Raw genomic sequence first — 20,739 nt, 5'->3', positions numbered from 1 at the left:
GGGATTAAAACTGGCAAACCACACACCTGTCCTGGATAGTTCATTTAGTTATTATAATGGGCAACAAAATGATTCTTTTGCAACACTGTGAGTGAGAGCATCTGTGCAGACAGCCCCTGTAGTGTTGAGAGACCAACGAAATCCTCATTGGTGGGTCTTGACAACTTAGAGGGCAGCAGTGTGGAGTAGTGGTTAGGGCTCTGGACTCTTGACCGGAGGGCTGTGGGTTCAATCCCAGGTGGGGGACATTGCTGCTGCACCCTTGAGCAAGGTACTTTACCTAGATTGCTCCAGTAAGAACCCAACTGTATAAATCGGTAATTGTATGTAAAAATAATTTGTAAAAAAATAATGTAATTGTATGTAAAAATAATGTGATATCTTGTAACAATTGTAAGTCGCCCTGGATAAGGGCGTCTGCTAAGAAATAAATAATAATAATAATAGAATACTAGTCTCTTCCACATTACCAAAAGAACAGCCCAGGGCTTAAAGGAATAAGTTCTGAAGATAGGCTGAGAGAACTGAATCTGTTTAGCACAGACAAAGCAGAATCAGAGGGGACTTGATTGAATCTTTAAAATCTTAAAAGGAGTAGATAAAGTTTACCCTTACCAATACTTTAAGCATTTTAAGACCAGGGGATACACTGTTGAAAATGAAGTCGAGATTAGGACAGAGGGAAGAAGACACTTCTTCACTCAGAGGTGAGGGTATGGAATGGGTTACCTAGCCACGTTGTTGATGCTGAATATTCTTATGTTCTTAGCCATTGTGCAGACCTAGTCCTTGAAAGGCAATGGTGGTTGGGAGGATGTTGCTTTTTACTTTAGAAGCTTATATCAGCATTAGCACTGTCATTACAGCCCCTGCTTCTTGTTTTTTTTTTTGTTTTAATGAAATACATTACTTCCTGTGCTTTCCTTTTCTGATAGCAGCCAGTGATGAGGTGCCAGGAAGCAACAGACACTTTTCATATTTTTGATCGTTATTATCTGCATAAAAGTAAAAGTGCAGAATCATGAGAAGGGTGCCAGGGATTATGTTTCTAGTGCTGATAAGGAGTAAGATAATGTGTTAGTAAGCCTTGATTTTCGCTCCTTCAGGGACCCTGATCCACTGATTGTGTCTCTCTGTCACACTCTACGTGGTGAACACAATAACTGCCTTGATGTTGTACCAAACTTCACTAAACTTGTATCATGTACTCTTTTCGACATTTCGGATTGCAGTTGGTTATAATTGGATAAACTCCAATGTAAACTGTACATTTATTTATTTATTTCTTAGCAGACACCCTTATCCAGGGCGACTTAGTCGTTTAAAAAAAAAAAAAAAAAAAAACATTCACTCTCACGTTCTTTGATTCAAGTAGTGTGCGATAATGAGGACCATCTGAATGTCACTGCACTGGTTTTAATTCTATAGAATAATATTGTGAAAGCCACTGAAGAACCTCAACCAGCCCTCTAACAATCAATCTATGAGAATAACTAATATATGGAACGGTGAACTCTGAAATGTACAGTAACTACCTGAATAATGTTCCAGTATTTTTCCTCTCTCCCTACATTCCTTTTCTTTCATAATATTCCCAGAAGAGCAACCGAGTTATCAGTGTTCAGTAAAGGTTGTTTTGGTGGAATAGTTTGCATGCCTGCCTTTCCATGATGGTGCTGCATATTTACGAAGTGAAAGGCCTATGCAGTTCCCTCTCAATCAGGGTGATGTATGAGCTTGTTGATTGGTTGGACACATTACATGAACCAGAAGATGTGTTATCTGATGAAAATTGCTTAATTTAATATCCTGCTCCAACCAGTCTTTCGCTGTGCTTGGGATTTTGCCAGGGAATGATTTTACTTACCTGTCAACAGGATGAAATTCACTCTCGTTCACGTAGAGGGAGAAAGCACTGTCTTCAGCTTGAGCGAGGGTGGCAATGCATTGGTACAATAGCTTACCATACTGCTCCAAATCTGACCTTTTTTGCTTTAGTGGTGAGCACAAATAGGGATCTATTCAATTAATCTAAATGAGGGACGATCTCGATATTGACATAATTAAAATAATATTATAGTGGGTCCCTGAGTGGCTCACCTTGTAAAAGCATGGTAGATGTCATACAATAAGGGGGTTGCATTCTGGCTGTGCCAAGTTGCCGGTCTTCATTGGGAAATCTACAGGGAGTGTCACGTTGGCTTTGGCACAAACCATCAGAGACAAACCATCAAGGACAGTTTCTCCACTTTAGCAGACCCTAATGGCATCCAGTGAGCACAAGTGAACAAATTCAGGGCATTTGCTCTCAAGCTCCTGGGTGTAAAGAAGTGATTGGCTTGGTCATGAGATCGGTTGATGTCCACTGATCTTCAGTTCTCCTGAGATGCTGTGGGGAACTGCTGCGGTGAGGGAAAAAAGGGATCTATCAAAAACAATCCTGAGAGAAGGCTCATATTTCCCATCACTGAAGTAGTTTAAAAGGCAAACAGATTGCTGGGTTTAATAGTCATAAGCATACGGTACAAACAAAAGGAGGTTATGATGGGGGTTATTAATGCACTTCTTTACACAGAGCGATGAGGCTGCATAGGTCATTGCATTCCCACCGGCTAGAGAGCGAAAATCAACTGGGGTTGCCTGGATGACTGCATTGAGCTCTTTTCTTTCCTTTGTGTGTAGTTCAGTGGCTTTCACAAATGCATGTGTTTAGCTTATATGTTGCTTATGGTATACCATTGTTTTGTCCGCTTTTGAAAATCAATCAAAATTATTGATCAAAAATAAGAAGAAATCATCCAGCAACTAGAATAAGAAAGTGCAAAAAAGGAACATGATCCCACATGGAAATGTTGCCAGACAAAAGGTTAATAGGGTGTCCCAGTTCACAACCGTTGCTCTCCAAGTCAGTGGAAGAGAAAGAGGCAAAGAGGAAATGAGAAACAAACGTGATCAACAGCCGCATATCAATAATACTGCCGATACCAGATTGCAGTTTCACTACTGCTGTTCCATACTGTCATCTCACCAAAACCACAACAGAAACAAATTGGCCAGAATATCCATCATTGTAAAAGGCTATCTTCTTTAGCATTAAGGTAGAATAAATAGGATGTACAAAATGAAATCATTTTCTCACCCATGTATCATTGTTTGGTTGCCAATTCTTATTTTGTTTTTCATCACATCTTTGAAACTTATATTTTAAAGGTTTCAGCTAGGTTCATAGCATAGACCTTTACAAGATGCTTCTAGTTAGTTCCACAGAAGGCTTTTCATCAATGTGAGTCTAAGGGTAAGCGAGTGAGAATATTATTATTATTATTATTATTGGTCTTGCTTTCAACACCTGTGCGACTTTCCCTGCTGACAACTTTGTTGTGGTGGGCTAGTTGAGTTAATTGCTGCTGCTAATGAGATGCAAACTTTTTAAAATATGTTTCTAGGATACCAAAGATTATACAGTGGCAAGACAAATTGAGCTGTGATTGGTCATCCTTGCACTAGCCCCGTGATGTTATCCCAGCATAACATCACAGATCTAGTACCAGCAACCTCATCACTGAAAATCTACAATTACTGAAGTGAATTCTACCTTAAACAACGTGACAACTGTGGAAACCTCATTTGGCAAAGAGTCTTCAAACACAGAGCAGCCAGGAGACCAGACAGCAAAAAACATGAGAGAAAAAACATAAAAGAAGACACCTGGAGATCGACTCTGAGTGACTAGACAAGATAGAATCTGACAGAAAGGAAGCATCCAGGAAACTACAAACCAACTGGGCAGTCAAAGTTTTTTATGACTGGGTTAGTGAGTGTAACACAAATATATACCTGAAAACTGTTACGATAGAACACCTTAATACAGTTCTACGACAATGTTATGCGTCTGTCAGAAATAGCTTTGGTATAATACCATATAGTATAAGCAGTTACGTGGGGCTCAGAGCGGGCTTAATAGTTAATACTTTACTACAGCTATATATGGAAAACAGGAACTATTTTATTATTATTATTATTATTATTATTATTATTATTTATTTATTTATTTATTTCTTAGCAGACACCCTTATCCAGGGCGACTTACAATCGTAAGCAAATACATTTCAAGTGTTACAATACAAGTAATACAATAAGAGCAAGAAATACAATAACTTTTGTTCAAGTGTGACAAAACACAATTCAATAATACAGCAGATAATAGTGATAGTTACATCAGGATATGATTAAATAGTGATAGTTACATCAGGATATGATTAAATACAAATACTACAAAATACTTTATGAGGTGGAATATTATTATTAAAGTCGAAAAATATAATGTTCTTTATGATGCCAGTGTCTGGTTATAAAGACAATAAAAAGAAAGACGCTATATGTGATATCTTGTAACAATTGTAAGTCGCCCTGGATAAGGGCGTCTGCTAAGAAATAAATAATAATAACAAAATAATAATAATATGGTAAGAAATAGCAGAACAATTGGAAATTGATGATATGTCTATCTCTTTATTTCACCTTAATTTTAGTCAAAGTGATGGGGAGTGCCACACACTGGTTTCGTGTTTCTGTAAAATGACGTTTCTCTGTTTTAATAATGTTGACCAATAATAATAATCACATTCATACACTAACTGAAGATTTTATTAAAACTGAAAATCAATTTAAAAAAAAAGTATATTAAACTAATTTTCTCAGTATTTACAAAGAAATATGTGTAGATGTATTATTTTTGAATAATTTACATGTTAAACCAGATCACATATAAACATTCACTGTTAAATGTCATTTTTTTAGTGTGTGGTGTACCCAGACTATTTCTTTGTTTTATTTATTTTATTTCATCTCCACAAAAGGAGCAAAAGCAGATAGTATTTTCTTTTCATGACTAGCTACAGTTGTGTTTTTTTTTTTTACTCGTGCTATATTCGTGTCGTTTGCTTTACTCCCAGTGTACATAACCCTTAAGTCTAGGTCAGTGGCGTAGCTGTTAGCCATGTTCAAATATCTTGATCCCCCCCCTGCCCCTCCCTGCCCCCCCCCTGCCCCCCAAAACAAAATCTAGTGATCTAGGTTAAGGTTTTTCATCAATCCCAAGGTTTTTCAGCAGGGGTCTCACAGGTATGAACACTTAGGGGTTGATATATCTGGACATGAATGAACCTGCTTGCAGAGGGAGGGGAGGGCAATCATTGGAACAGCATACATTATGTTAAACGTGTATTTGTTTTTTAACAGTATTTCTTTCATAGCGCTTTGTTTCACTTTTTTTGCCTCATCTTGAATAGTTTATCTGGGGTGGGTTCTAGCTGGACATCGGTGTTTCAATGACTCCTTAAGTGTTCTATAAAGAAGGAGGGTTAAGGCCACAGGGGAAAGGGTTAATGATCTTCTCTTCCTGCTGGACAGCTGGCCTTTCAGGTTTGATAAGAGGTTTTGTTGCCAGGCAGGTACTACAAAGATCAAAGTTTTACCCAGAACCACACATCGCTGTGGCAGGTCAGGTGTCAGGGTTGAAAGGTGTTCTGCTGCAGAGGCTGGCTTTGGTTTTCTGCTGCTCTTTACTTTCTGTCCGTCTTCTTTCAAAGAGAGATGCCTGGGAGTTGTCAGTAATGCTGGTCTGCTGTTCTGCGTAGCTTCTGGTGGACAGATTTCGTCTCCCCTTTTTATTTCAATTAACACAGATACAGTAACATATAAGGGTCTTGATTGATATTACCACAGTAAACATGTATTAGCGATTGAGGGGGGCTCATTGAAAAGCAAGTTTGTTATACAATATTTGTTAGCAACTTGCAAGCTATTGCAATATGTGACCTGACCCAGTGATCTATTCCTCCATATACAGCATCTGCATTTTTCCTCAGATCTGCTATACACTTTCTTTGGCATGCAGTGATGTAGTCAAGTGGAATAAATAGACAGCAGGTTTGGTGCCTCTGCCACATACAGAATCAATTGGAGATAGGGACATTGTCCCAATGGAAAAGCCATTATGATTTGCTATTATAAAGTCTGGAAAGCTGGTAACAGGTAATAAACAGCAATCTAATTAACAGTTTAAAATCTTCAAATCAATTATAAATACCACTGACCCGGTACTGCAGTAAGCAATGACCCAATATTATTGTCTCCAACAGTAAGGATGGAGATCTGATTTTATTGCTGTGACAAAGCCTGCTCCAGTTATCACAGTATGCTTGTATTACTGTAACTCACTGCTTTCCTCAAGAAAAATACTAGAACAAAATCTAGAATGAAAGCTATGAATAGTGGCTTTGATAATTAAAAATAATCGTTTTTCGTTGTATTCAATATTCCTTAACAGAGATACAGTACTTCAGGTAGGATACACCTTTTTCTGTTAGAAAATATCTGAACACAGACTACCTTACCTAAAGGAAGGCTCGTTAGTCCAAGATTAGTACTAATCGGGATCTTTGAAAATAGTCCTTAATGTTTAAAACAGACTGGACAACACTACTACAATATACATATTTTACACTACATTCTTAGGCCTTTGACCTTGCCTTTCGAGGTACCCCTGCTCATGAATTGGCTTGCAGATAAGTGGAGAGGCTGACCACAGGAAAGCCATGGGCAGGAGGGCAGGACTGAGGATTGTACCTCAGCAGCGGACCTTGTCTGTCTGGTAAGCACCATCACCTATGGCTGATAGGAGGCCGTGTGGTCCAGTGGTTAAAGAAATGGGCTTGTAAGCAGGAGGTCCCCGGTTCAAATCCCACCTTAGCCACCGACTCATTGTGTGACCCTGAGCAAGTCACTTAACCTCCTTGTGCTCCGTCTTTCGGGTGAGACGTAATTGTAAGTGACTCTGCAGCTGATGCATAGTTCACACACCCTAGTCTCTGTAAGTCGCCTTGGATAAAGGCGTCTGCTAAATAAAAACTAATAATAATAATAAATGGCTTGCTATTGCATCTCATATATCACATTGAAGTATGAATGCAGGGAATGCAGTCCTATCTGAGAAAAAATGAATCCTTCAAAATCATGATATGTCAGTTTTTGCATATCCAGGATTTGGAAAAAGATCTACATCTGTATTGCACCAGTAGGGAATTTGATATCTGGAATGCTATCACATATACCACATTGCATATTCAAAATACTGCTATCCAGTATACTGCAAAATAGAGCACATTTAATAACATAAGGAAAGTTATGAACGGCAGGAGGCTATTAAGCCCATTAATGGCCATCCAATTCTTATCTGCTGAGTCATTCCAGGACTTTGATTCAAGAATCCCAAAACCCATTTGTGGCAGGGCGCCCGCCCTCTGTGTTATATGTATAATAATAATAATAATAATAATAATAACACAGAGGGTAGGCATCCTGCTACACCATTCTATACTCTCACCACTGTGTAAAGAAAGTATAGCCTACTCTGTTAGTATTCTGTCCACTCAATTTCCAACTGTGTCTTCTGGTCCTGGTCTCTGTGCTACACATGGATTTGTAAACAATGGATTTGTAAAGAAGGGAAAGAGGGGATTTGATTGAAGTCTTTAAAATCATAAATGGTATAGATAAAATGAACTGAAGGCACTGCTTCAAAATTAGCACAGAGAGAACAAGATGGCAGAAATGGAAGCTGAGTAAAATTAAGTTAAAAAAAGAAGGTAGGAGGCACTTTTTTACACAGAGAGTTATAAATACATGGAATAGCCTACCAGGTGTAGGATCTACAACACTGGGAAAAAACACTAGATCCTGTGCTTTTAAATTAGTCCATTAGTCGCCCCCCCCCCCCCCCCCCCGCCATTCTGAGACAAGGGGGCAGAGCTAACAAAGTACACACAGGCATTCACACAAAAGCAAGGCAGTCCAAACAGCGACAGCATGGGAGAAGTACTTTGTGGAAAAGTGAAGAGCAGTTTAGAAGCAGTTTGAAAGCAGGTTGACAGCTGCAGAAACTAAACTTAAACTTACAAATAAATAAATAAATAACATGGCCTTCAAGCCAGTAATTTGTGACACCTGCATGATGTGGGAAATGCGAGAAAACCCAGCAGAGCTAAACCAAGTGTGTGTAAAGTGCTGCAAGATCCAGGACTTGCTTCAACGAGTAAGTATGCTAGAAATGGAGCTGGACAAAATGAGAGAGCTACAGGAGTTTGAAGAGCTGGCACACCCAGAATTCTTGGAAGTTTGCACCCCTAACAGGCAGAAAGCCACCAGGGAGATAGAAGAGGGTCAAACAGCTGGGTTCAGGTAGGCAGAGAGAAAAGAAACATAGTCAAACAAAACCACCAGAAATCAAAACGTCAAACAAATTTGAGCCACTTCAAAATTTAGATGATCAAAACTAGCATCAAGAGAACGAAAGGAACAACATCCAGGACCCCATAAACCGTGCTGGGCAGGCAGCAAAAAAGAAAATCATGATTGTTGGGGACTCTATATTGAGAAACACAGCAAGTTCATTTTGCAGTCTGGACCCCCTTACAACAACAGTGTGCTGCCTTCCAGGAGCATTTGTCATGCACATCACTGAGGTACGTGGACAGGCTCTAGAACGAACAAGAGACAACCCGGTAGTAGTCGTCCACATCGGTACAAACAACATTGCAAGTGACAGATCCCTGCAAAACAAATTCAGAGAGCTAGGAAGGAAATCAAAAGACAAGACCAAAACTGTGATATTTTCTGGGATACTGCCGGCACTTTGCAAAGGACCATATGGACAGCTGGAAATAAATCATCTAAATGCAAGGCTGAAACTGTGGTGCACACAGGAAGGCTTCACCTTCATTGAACATTGGACCACATTCTACAACAAGGACTATATACAGACGTGCTCAGATTTGTTGGTACCCTTACAGCTCATTGAAATAATGCTTCATTCCTCCTGAAAAGTGATGAAATTAAAAGCTATTTTATCATGTATACTTGCATGCCTTTGGTATGTCATAGAATAAAGCAAAGAAGCTGTGAAAAGAGATGAATTATTGCTTATTCTACAAAGATATTCTAAAATGGCCTGGACACATTTGTTGGTACCCCTTAGAAAAGATAATAAATAATTGGATTATAGAGATATTTCAAACTAATTAGTTTCTTTAATTAGTATCACACATGTCTCCAATCTTGTAATCAGTCATTCAGCCTATTTAAATGGAGAAAACTTGTCACTGTGCTGTTTGGTACCATTGTGTGCACCACACTGAACATGGACCAGAGAAAGCAAAGGAGAGAGTTGTCTGAGGAGATCAGAAAGAAAATAATAGACAAGCATGGTAAAGGTAAAGGCTACAAGACCATCTCCAAGCAGCTTGATGTTCCTGTGACAACAGTTGCAAATATTATTAAGAAGTTGAAGGTCCATGGAACTGTAGCCAACCTCCCTGGGCGCGGCCGCAAGAGGAAAATCGACCCCAGAGTGAACAGAAGGATAGTGCGAATGGTAGAAAAAGAACCAAGGATAACTGCCAAAGAGATACAAGCTGAACTCCAAGGTGAAGGTACGTCAGTTTCTGATCGCACCATCCGTCGCTTTTTGAGCGAAAGTGGGCTCCATGGAAGAAGACCCAGGAGGACTCCACTTTTGAAAGAAAAACATAAAAAAGCCAGACTGGAATTTGCTAAAATGCATATTGACAAGCCACAATCCTTCTGAGAGAATGTCCTTTGGACAGATGAGTCAAAACTGGAGCTTTTTGGCAAGTCACATCAGCTCTATGTTCACAGAAGAAAAAATGAAGCTTTCAAAGAAAAGAACACCATACCTACAGTGAAACATGGAGGAGGCTCGGTTATGTTTTGGGGCTGCTTTGCTGCGCCTGGCACAGGGTGCCTTGAATCTGTGCAGGGCACAATGAAATCTCAAGACTATCAAGGCATTCTGGAGCGAAACGTACTTGCCAGTATAGGAAAGCTCTGTCTCAGTCGCAGGTCATGGGTCCTCCAACAGGATAATGACCCAAAACACACAGTTAAAAGCACACAATAATGGATAAGAACAAAACATTGGACTATTCTGAAGTGGCCTTCTATGAGTCCTGATCTGAATCCTATCGAACATCTATGGAAAGAGCTGAAACTTGCAGTCTGGAGAAGGCACCCATCAAAACTGAGACAACTGGAGCATTTTGCTCAGGAAGAGTGGGCCAAACTACCTGTTAACAGGTGCAGAAGTCTCATTGAGAGCTACAGAAAATGTTTGATTGCAGTGATTGCCTCTAAAGGTTGTGCAACAAAATATTAGGTTAGCGGTCCCATCATTTCTGTCCATGCCATTTTCATTTGTTTTCTTATTTACAATATTATGTTGAATAAAAAATCAAAAGCAAAGTCTGATTTCTATTAAATATGGAATAAACAATGGTGGATGCCAATTACTTTTGTCAGTTTCAAGTTATTTCAGAGAACATTGTGCATTCTTCGTTTTTTGTGGAGGGGTACCAACAAATTTGAGCACGTCTGTATATATATAGGCGGGACGGACTGCACTTAAATAAAAAGGGAACCAATCTACTTGGAGAAAGGATCCTGGAGGAGGTTCAGAAGCATTTAAACTAAAAAGGAAGGGGGGAGAAATCAACAAAAAAACAGAAGGAAGACTACATCAACACAAGGGCAACAACTCAGGTGATAGCCATTAAATGTATGTATCTAAATGCTAATAGTCTCAAAAACAAAATGTTAGAACTTGAAGCTACTGCACTAACAAGTAACTACGATGTGATAGGTGTTACAAAAAATTGTTATCCGAGAGTGATGGAGATGAATATAATATTAGTGGGTATACACTGTATAGGAAAGACAGGCAGGACAGAAGAGGTGGAGGGGTAGCACTATACATCAAAAATAGTCTTGAAGCCCAGGTTTTAAGTCTGGAAGAAAAAAAACAATGCAGAATCAATATGGGTCAGAATAATGGACAGAAATTCGAAGGGCATAATAATAGGGGCATGCTATAGACCACCAAATTCAAATACAGAGCAAAATACTCTGTTATACAATGACATTAGAAATGCATGTAGCAAAGGAGAAGCCATACTAATGGGGGATTTCAACTTCCCCCATATGAAATGGGAAAACCCGGTGGGGAGCACGACAGCTGAAATTGAAATGGTAGAAATGACAAATGCCTGCTTCCTAACACAACTGGGGGGGGGGGGGGATTAACCCTTTGCGGTCCTATCTCGGACCTGGTCCAACATTGCAATTATTCCTATCAGGTCCAATGTCGGACCCTGTCCGACATAATCAAAAAGACGCAAAAAACGGGGTTTTAGTCGTTTTTTCTACGGAAAAAGCCGAGAAAACCATTCAATGGCCGAGTGGGAGCGACAGGAGCCGAGACAAGCTGAAAAAACAAAAAAAAATTGGGCGTATCTCATGAACAGTCATACTTGCCCCTGGCATCAGATAGGGGCGGTCATAAGGAAACAAGCTGGATGGTACTGCATCAGCGCTCAGAGAATATCACAGACATTTGCAGAGCTTTTTTGAGATGTTATAGTAATAAAATAATGACTTGGATCGCATTATTGAGGCGTTTGGTGATAAAACGAGTGATCAGGAGATGATTGATAGGTATGCACGACTATTATTATTATTACTATTATTTATTTCTTAGCATATGTGAAAGCTATAGCGAACGAAAGGGTGGGGCAGGGCTGGAGATGCCTAGTGAGTGCTCTGTTGATATGCAGGGCCTTTTAAACCCGTTTGACTGTGGAAAAAAAATACTTTTAAACAGCGCGTCTAAAATTAATTGCGCGTGTGAAAATAAATTGGACCTGATGCGCCTGACGCGCACTTAATAAATTGACTGCAAAGGGTTAAGCCTTTTCAAATAATGAAGACAGAATAAACAAAACAGAGGTCAGAGAACCATTGGCAAACTCAGATCACAACATGGTCTCATTTGAAGTGCTTTTTAAAACCCCAAAATTAATGACTAAAGCTAAGGTTTACAATTTTAAAAAGGCAAACTATGAAGGAATGAAACAGACTAACAGAAGTAGATTGGAGTAAAATACAGAAAACATCCACAGAAAAAGGATGGCTATTTTTCAAAAATGTAGTACAATTAATAGATCAATTAAAACAAAAATATTCAGAGAAAAGAACTACACAGAAAGAGTACTTGAAACTGCAAGCACAAGTCAAAAAAGAAGTTAGAAAGGCCAAGAGAGAAATAGAAATGAACATTGCCAAGGAGGCTAAAACCAATTCCAAAAAGTTTTTTCCAATATTATAACAGCAAAAGAACATTCAAGGAGGAAGTAAAATGTCTAAGAGATACAAATAGCAACGTCACTGTCACAAAGACGGCCGGAGTGGGTGGCGTCAGACCAGAAGCAGGAAATAAACAGACAGAGAGGTGTGGTTTGGTGAAGCTGAGCGAATGCTTTCGCTAGGCATTTAATAAACAGAACAGAAAATAAAAGGTTGGAACAGACAAAACACAGGGCACGGCACTTGAGGCCAAAATAAATATATAAACAAAACGGACTAAACAGTGAACAGACAAACGAACAAACACGGTGAGCAGATAACACTTATATTTACGCTCTTACTTCACTTTTAGTTACTCCTTCTCTCTCTCCCGTTCTCCACTCACCGAACACCCAACCTCGAGTGAATGCTACGTGTCTCTATATATACTGTTGTGCTGGGATTCAATTACTAATTAATTATTCACTTGAATCCCAGCACGTGAATTAATTTTGTACAACCCCGTGCTCACATATTACATTTAACCAGCAAGTGAAGTGATTTGTGCCCTCCTCGTGCCTAAATACAAATCTACCTTTTTAAATCACATGTGAAACACAGACCCGTTTATATCCCGTGTACCAATCTATACACCAACATTAACACACGCACGCAACATACAACACATAATATGCACACAGGGGTGGGACACATTGCCACAGTCACAGATAAAGAGAAAAAAATAGCAAATTGTGACTGAAATACAATGATTCTTGGGTGTAAATCTCCCTCCCGACCTATGAGGGCGCTAAGCAGCGAGAACAGAATTCCCTGGACGGGCTGGTCTGACAGTTCCTTCCCAGGGTTCAAAGGAAGTCGACCAGCTAGGAAGGGGGCGAGACTCTGTTGCAATAACACATTGACCCGGAAGGGAAACGACGTGGCAGCCGCAGATTGGAGAGGTAGTTGCACTCGTTTACCAAGGGATCATGTGTGACAGCACAAAAGGGGATGGAGAATCGCAATATGTTCCTTCGCATTGGTTTTGAACTACTAAGGGCCGAGAAAGACTGTGAGAGACCCGGGAACTAAAAAGTGTATCGTGAGTGTTGTGTTTTGTTTGTTTTTGTAATTGTCTTGTCTTGTTTTGTACGTTACTAGACAGCTAACACAGTTCCAGAGCTGTCGCCAAGGGCCAGCACTAACCCGGAACAGCACTTCACCATTGTCATAAATATAAACTTGTATCACCCACCACAAGCACTACTGCATGCACCCGGGAATGGTGACCGTGTCTGTATTATTGTGAGACGGATATTGTTTATTATTTGGGACTGCATTTCCCCTGTTATTTATCCCGTGCAGTACACATTGGTGTGTATTGCCGGGGGATTATTTTTTTGTCGCCAGACCTGGAATATAAATAAAAACACTTTCAAAACCGGATTACAAGGTTCTGTCTGTTTCATTACCGCACTGCATCACTCCTGCACCTATTTCCACTCAGCCACTTTGCCACACAAATATTAAATGATTACTTTTCACAAGGTTTTACAAATTAGTATACGGACAACATGCCCCACGAGTCGACCTGTTCCTATCCAGTTTTAAATATCTTTAGCATAACAGAGGCAGTGTTAAATGGACTAGGAGCTCTGAAAATAAACAAATCCCATGGACCGGATGAGATCCTCCCAACAGCACTCAAAGAAATGAAAGAAGTAATTTACAAACCGCTAACCAAGATCATGCAACAGTCTCTTGAGACAGGGGTTGTACCGACAGACTGGAAAATTGCAAACGTAATACCGATCCATAAAAAGGGAGACAAAACTGAACCAGGTAACTACAGACCAATAAGCCTGACTTCTATTATATGTAAACTTATGGAAACTATAATAAGATCCAAAATGGAAAATTACCTATAACAGTATCCTGGGAGACAGTCAGCATGGTTTTAGGAAAGGGAGATTGTGTCTAACTAACCTGCTTGATTTTTTTGAGGATGCAACATCGACAATGGATAATTGCAAAGCATATGACATGGTTTATTTAGATTTCCAGAAAGCTTTTGACAAAGTCCCACATAAAAGATTAATTCTCAAACTGAACGCAGTAGGGATTCAAGGAAATGCATGCACATGGATTAGGGAGTGGTTACCTGTAGAAAACAGAAAGTACTGATTAGAGGAGAAACCTCAAAATGGAATGAGATAACCAGTGGAGTACCACAGGAATCAGTATTAGGTCCTCCGCTCTTCCTAATCTACACTAATAACTTAGATTCTGGTATAGTAATCAAACTTGTTAAATTTGCAGACGACACAAAAATAGGGGGAGTGGCAAACACCGTTGCAGCAGCAAAGGTCATTCAAAATGATCTACACAGCATTCAGAACTGGGCAGACACATGGCAAATTACATTTAATATAAAAAAAAGTGTAAGGCACTCCACGCAGGCAATAGGTCCCTTATAAATACCATATGGGAGACACTGAAATTGAAGAAGGAATCTATGAAAAAGATAAAATACAATGACTTCGGTTCTAGCAAGTACAAGTATATGACAAAATACGATCCAATAATGGAGCCGATAAAAGTGTCAGTGATAGTTACATCAGGAAATAATTAAATACAAAATACTACAGATTAAATAACACTTGTGACAGATTACAGTACACTGTAAAGTACAGGATTAAATGTAGTAAAATAGGGAGCAGATAAGAGCAAGTAAAGCGTATTAAGGAAGAGTGATAAAGTGTCCAGAGGGAAAAGAGGAGTTCTACAGGTGCTGTCTGAAGAGGTGAGTCTTGAGGAGGTGCCAGAAGGTGGTCAGGGACTGGGCAGTCCTGACATCTGTAGGTGCAGGCAGTCTTTTAGTGCAGTAATCAGCCAGCAATCTACTCCATAATCTAGGAGATTATGTTGACTTAGAAATGTCTTCATCTAGACATTGTGGGGAAGCTATAAAAAAAGCCAACAAAATGCTTGAATATATAGTAAAAAGTGTTGAAATCAAGGGATGTAATGTTAAAACTTTCCAATGCATTAGTAAGACCTCATCTAGAATATTGTGTTCAGTTCTGGTCACCTCGCTACAAAAAGGATATTGCTGCTCTAGAAAGAGTGCAAAGAAGAGCGACCAAAATCATCCCTGGTTTAAAAGGTATGTCATATGCAGACAGGCTAAAAGAATCAAATCTATTCAGTCTTGAACAAAGAAAACTACACAGCGATCTTATTCAAGCATTCACAATTCTTAAAGGTATTGACAATGTCAACCAGGGGACTTTTTCAACCTGAAAAAGAAACAAGGACCAGGGTTCAAAAATGGAGATTAGATAAAGGGGCATTCAAAACAGAAAAATAGAAGACACTTTTTCACATAGATAATTAGGCTATTCTTTTATAAACAGTCAAACAAAAAGTGGATCTTTGTCTTACATGGCAGCCACATATAGGAATAGAATAGAAGGTATTATTTATTTTATTTTTTTACTCATTTGTAAGCTAATATAGGGTTAACCATTATACAAGTTTAACATGGTAAAAGCATAGCAAAGGGTAATAAAGCATAGTGAAAGCATAGTAAGGCAGAGGTAAGCATTGTACCGGTAAATCCCGAATAGGTATATTAAAAAACAGTGAACCATGGCGAACTATGGTAAATGCATAGTAAAACCATGGGAACAGAGTATGAAAACTGCAAAATGATTGTACTAATTTATCATAGTAAGCATTTAGAAGTGAGTGGAGGGAGTCTGGAAGCTGAACTCTGTTTATGAGCTGTGAGTGTCCATGTAACCTATACACAGGTGCTTGCAGTTCTGTAACTCTGTTATATACTTATATACTGCTTTATTGTTAATTTACAAGTTAAATCTATCTATATGTGTTCTATTTATAACCAATCTTTATTTAGTCCATTGTTATTTCCATTGAAAAGAGGGAAGAGGTTGATGAAGAGAATACCATTATGGGTGATGATTGGTGGCCAATTGTGATGTCACTGTTTCAAACTGAATTCCACTTGAATTGTTAAAGCAGGTGTTGTTAAGCATACTGATATTGTGGAATAAAGCACTGTAAAAACTCAATATGGAATGGGTGATGTCATGAATGGGTTTTCTGTGATGTGTTGTGGAATACAGCAGGTGTAATGTGCACTCTGACTGGCTGAAAGATCCTCTGCTGTAACTGAATGCTGCTGCTGTTTCCTCAGAACACCTTGTAAACATAAGCTTGAGCAGGAACCCTTAAGCTTAGGTCATCAGATCATCTCTTAAGCTTACGATACTCTACACCATAGCCAAGAACGGTAGGGAGACTGCAGGAGTGTTTTATGAGTGGTATCTCCAGGGAGTGAGAAGGGTAGTCAGAACCATGTTTAGCTAATCATCTGGCTTTCTGTGAGACTACCAGATAATGGGAGCAATTAGCAGTGACCATAGAGAGGTTTATCAGGATCATAAAAAATGGAGACCGCTTGAACTCCTTCCAATAAAAACAAATGGAATAAATAATACACACAGTCTGTCATTTTCACATTCAAAATTTACGTAAAAAAAAAAAAATTAAAGGCACATCTTTTAATAATAATAATATATATTTTGACTACTGAGGTATGAGATAAGAGACTACCACTAAGCATGGCTTTTTCAATACCGCTGGATTTTTTTACAGCACTGGGGAATCCTCTTGGATTGTCGCAGTCCCCTGTTTCAGGGGTAGTCCCTGGATATCCTTGAAGAGGTGAGCAATGGATTCCAAAGTGTTGTAAAATGCTCCATTAAATTCCAACATAAGAACGTAAGAACATTTCTGAACAAAAGGGCTGATCCGGTTCCTAGTAGCTGACTGACTGATCTCAAAACTTTGGTCAAGTTGGGTCTCGATGTTTATGCTGGCAGGGTATAGGCTGATCAAGACCAACACCTTAGTTTACGCCTTATATTTGTATTATGGATATCGGTTTTACCACCAGCACAAAACTTCAGCTAACAATCATATGTTTAGTAAATATACGCTATGGCCAAAAGTTTTTCAGCACCTAGAATTTTAGGATTGAGACATCATTTTTTTAAAAAACTGTAAGAACATAATTGTTATCTTTTATTTAACATCATGTCATCAAAGAAACTACAAAATGATATTGCAAAAGTCTAGCGGAAGCCATAATAGTAGTACAGTTGACACAAAAAGTGAGTTTAACCACTGTTTTTACACCCTGTTTAGCACTATTGGGCATACTATACCTAAGTAACATTATTAATACAAGATTAGGGTTAATCAGGTTCTGTGAAGTTAGGCGATAGAAAATAATGTCTTTCCTGAGTCAAAATGAAAATGGTTCTGGGTCCCTAACTCTACTGATAATCTTCCAAAAGCCTGTGGCAGCTATTGTTTCCCACCTTTTCAATGCCAAATACTGATTTGCTGCCCTTTGTCACTTGGTGAGAAAAAACTATTCCTTCACAATGTTCTATTGTTTTCTCCTGCATGGTAATTATACATTTGCATTTACCATAATTTACCATGGTTTAACATACCACTCTAGTCTTTAAAATGCCTATGCTTTACCATGTTTTCACTATGCTTTTTATACAGTGTGTTAGGCTTTTACTGTGGTAAACTTTTATAAGTGTAATATCATCACATTTTTAAATTGAAGCACAATTCTAGATTTGTATGCAGCAGGCACGGAACAAGCCTATAAAAGTACTATTTTGTATCATGCAACAATCCTTTAGATCTGTGGAAATTAAATGAAAGTAGATTTGCTGCAATTGAGGAGCTCCTGGCTTTGTGAAGAAAGCCTGTGAGGATTGTATCTCTCAGGGGTTAAGACACTAAACCAAGCTAATCTAATTCTGATCCCAGTGCCTACTGAGTAATGGATGTGGGTCAGCTGCTTGCTGTAAAGAAAGAAATGTACCCCCTCCCCCCTGCATCTTGTCTGTAGGAGAAACATTCATGTTGCAGGTCTTAAGCTGCCAGAGCCCCTCTCCTGAGCCGCCTGTCGAAGATCAAAGCACCTCCTTCTATTAAGCAGGCCTGGGAGGCAATAGCAACACATTTTTCTAGCTTCTTTTTGTTGTGATCGATTGAGCATAATCAGTTAAACTTCACTGTAGCATTAAGTATTTATTTTTATGTTTGAAATTGGCACACATTATCCTTCAGGCACTACAAAACTTATGTCTACTTTCCCTTATAAAGTGTAGTAAAGCACAGTGTAAGCATTATAAAGCACAGACACATGGGAAAGCATTTTAAAAACATGGTAAACTATGGTAACTCATGGGTAAATCATAGAATAACCACAGGTAAAGCATGGGACAATGACTGTGCAAATTTACAATGATATGTAACACAATTTTTGTTCCTGGGTAGTAAGTGTTATTTCCTAATTGCTTATGCCTCAAAAGTATAGAAAATGGCTATTATTCCCCACAAACTTTGCTTTTGTGACCAGGACAGTGATATCTCCTTAATTTGGTGATCCCTTATTTTTATTTCTGTTTTAAAATGTATTATAGAAGAAGTATATTCTATTGTATTATTTTATTTGATCACAGCTATTAGTTTAATAGAAGAAAAACACCTTCAGGGCTCAAATTACTGGGGGGCTGGGGGGGGGGGGGCAAAAATGTGTTAATTGTGTGATGACATTTACTGCTTTGTCTCTGCAGTTTTTCAGTACCAATCAATGATGAGAAAGCCTCTCCTGACAATCTGAAAACTTATCTGTGCATTTTACATAGGCTAATAATTCTGCTTATATTAAGGGAGACTAAATGGTATTCCTTTCATATGTAAATAAGTGACAACATGTAATTTGATCAAAAAAATAAACTCCTGTACTGTTGATTCAAAAAAATAAACTCCAGCCAAGATCAGCAAAGAAATGAGCCTTTCGTAAAATGCGTAGTTATCTAATTTAGATTGTCAGAAGCCACTTTCTCATGCTCATTGATTGGCACAGAGAGATGGAAAGTGGAAATCAAATAGGGAAGATGCAGTTTCTTAGGCAGAAAAGGGACTAAATTAGCAGCAGTAATCAGCAATAAAAATAGAAAATATCGGAATTTTATATTATTGAATAGCTATTGTAATGTAATAACTATACTTGTGTAGAAATTAAATTACAAATACAGTAAGATCATTTATTCACAAAAAAAAGTTTTGAAAATAAATGATTCCACTCTAAATATCATCATGAGTCTCTGTATTCACTTTCAATATGATATTAGATCAAACATTGCCAAAGTGAAAATACAAACCCTAGAGATTCCCTGCAGCTTGGAAGTTATTCATAATATTTCCATACTGTCCCAGTTTAATGACTTAAAAAGCTGGTCACCTTAGCTATGAAGGAAGGTTAAAATAATATTTTCAGCCTAGAAAAAAGGAGGGAAGCAGCATTCTGAAAGTGATATTTACAGGTAAAGTTAACCCAAGTTACAAATTTACCACACAAAGTAGCACAAGAGGGCATAACTGGAAGCTGAGTAAAAGTTTAGATCAGAAGGTTGGAAGAGTTATAAATCGAACAGTCTGCAAAGTAGTGGCATCTAAAACACCAGAAACATAAACAAATAGATTCTGTCGAATAAATTGTCCAAATAGGGGCAAATAGTGTCGTAGGAAGGAAGACTTGTCTTATTCACATACAGATCTGCATTTAATTCTCAAAACCCGCCGACCCTCAGATAAGGATAAAACATATTTTTGGTTCCAGTTTTGCAAGGCTGACAGGAAAACAAACAGTGGTCATAAACATGTGAACTTAGTGTTCAAATACCGGTATGTACATTTTTTTTTATTTAAAATTCGCCACACATCAGGGTCTTTTCTCTCATATTATGTAACCAGGAAAAAAAAAATACCAAACCTTTTTAGAACTTTTTTACAGAAGTACAAGTATACAGGATCAGCCAATTGGCTAAAATCTTCAGAGAGCTAAATCATTTATCCAATTTATCCTTCAGTCACGGTTTTATTGTAGATTTTTTGAAATTGTAAATCAGTTTGTGTAAACTCTATAGAGTTTGAGAAGTTACCCTGCTAAGACTTAAAAAAAAGAAACATAGATAGAAAACGTAACATGGTGCAATAACTCACGCAATGAAGGGCATATTTTGCTAAAAAAACGGGGGTGATATCAAAGCTATAGTAATTACAATTTTTAAAAATGCCTGTAAAATCAAATTGACAACATATTGAGAATATTTGTCTGCATTAGATTAATAAAAATTAGTTCCTGTGTGAGCAGTGAAGCAATTGATTTGTGTCTCATTTCTTCTTTGAAGCAGAGAGCTGGGGCTGGGCTGCTGTTTGTTGTGTTTTCTGATTCATCACATGAACTCATGAACTCTGACTCATCGAGGTCACAGGCACAGTACTGTACAGTCAGATCTGAGGAGAACTATAGATGCTTCTCAAATGCGTTAACAAGTGCACTTGATAAGAATGTTCCTTGATAACTAAGTCTTCTTGGAACCCTGTAAGGCTAGTCTCCTGGATGCCCTCACATGCACAGAT

The sequence above is a fragment of the Acipenser ruthenus genome, chromosome 21 (assembly GCF_902713425.1).
Source record: "Acipenser ruthenus chromosome 21, fAciRut3.2 maternal haplotype, whole genome shotgun sequence".
NCBI classification, from domain to species: Eukaryota; Metazoa; Chordata; class Actinopteri; order Acipenseriformes; family Acipenseridae; genus Acipenser; species Acipenser ruthenus.
This window is presented reverse-complemented; position numbering follows the sequence as displayed.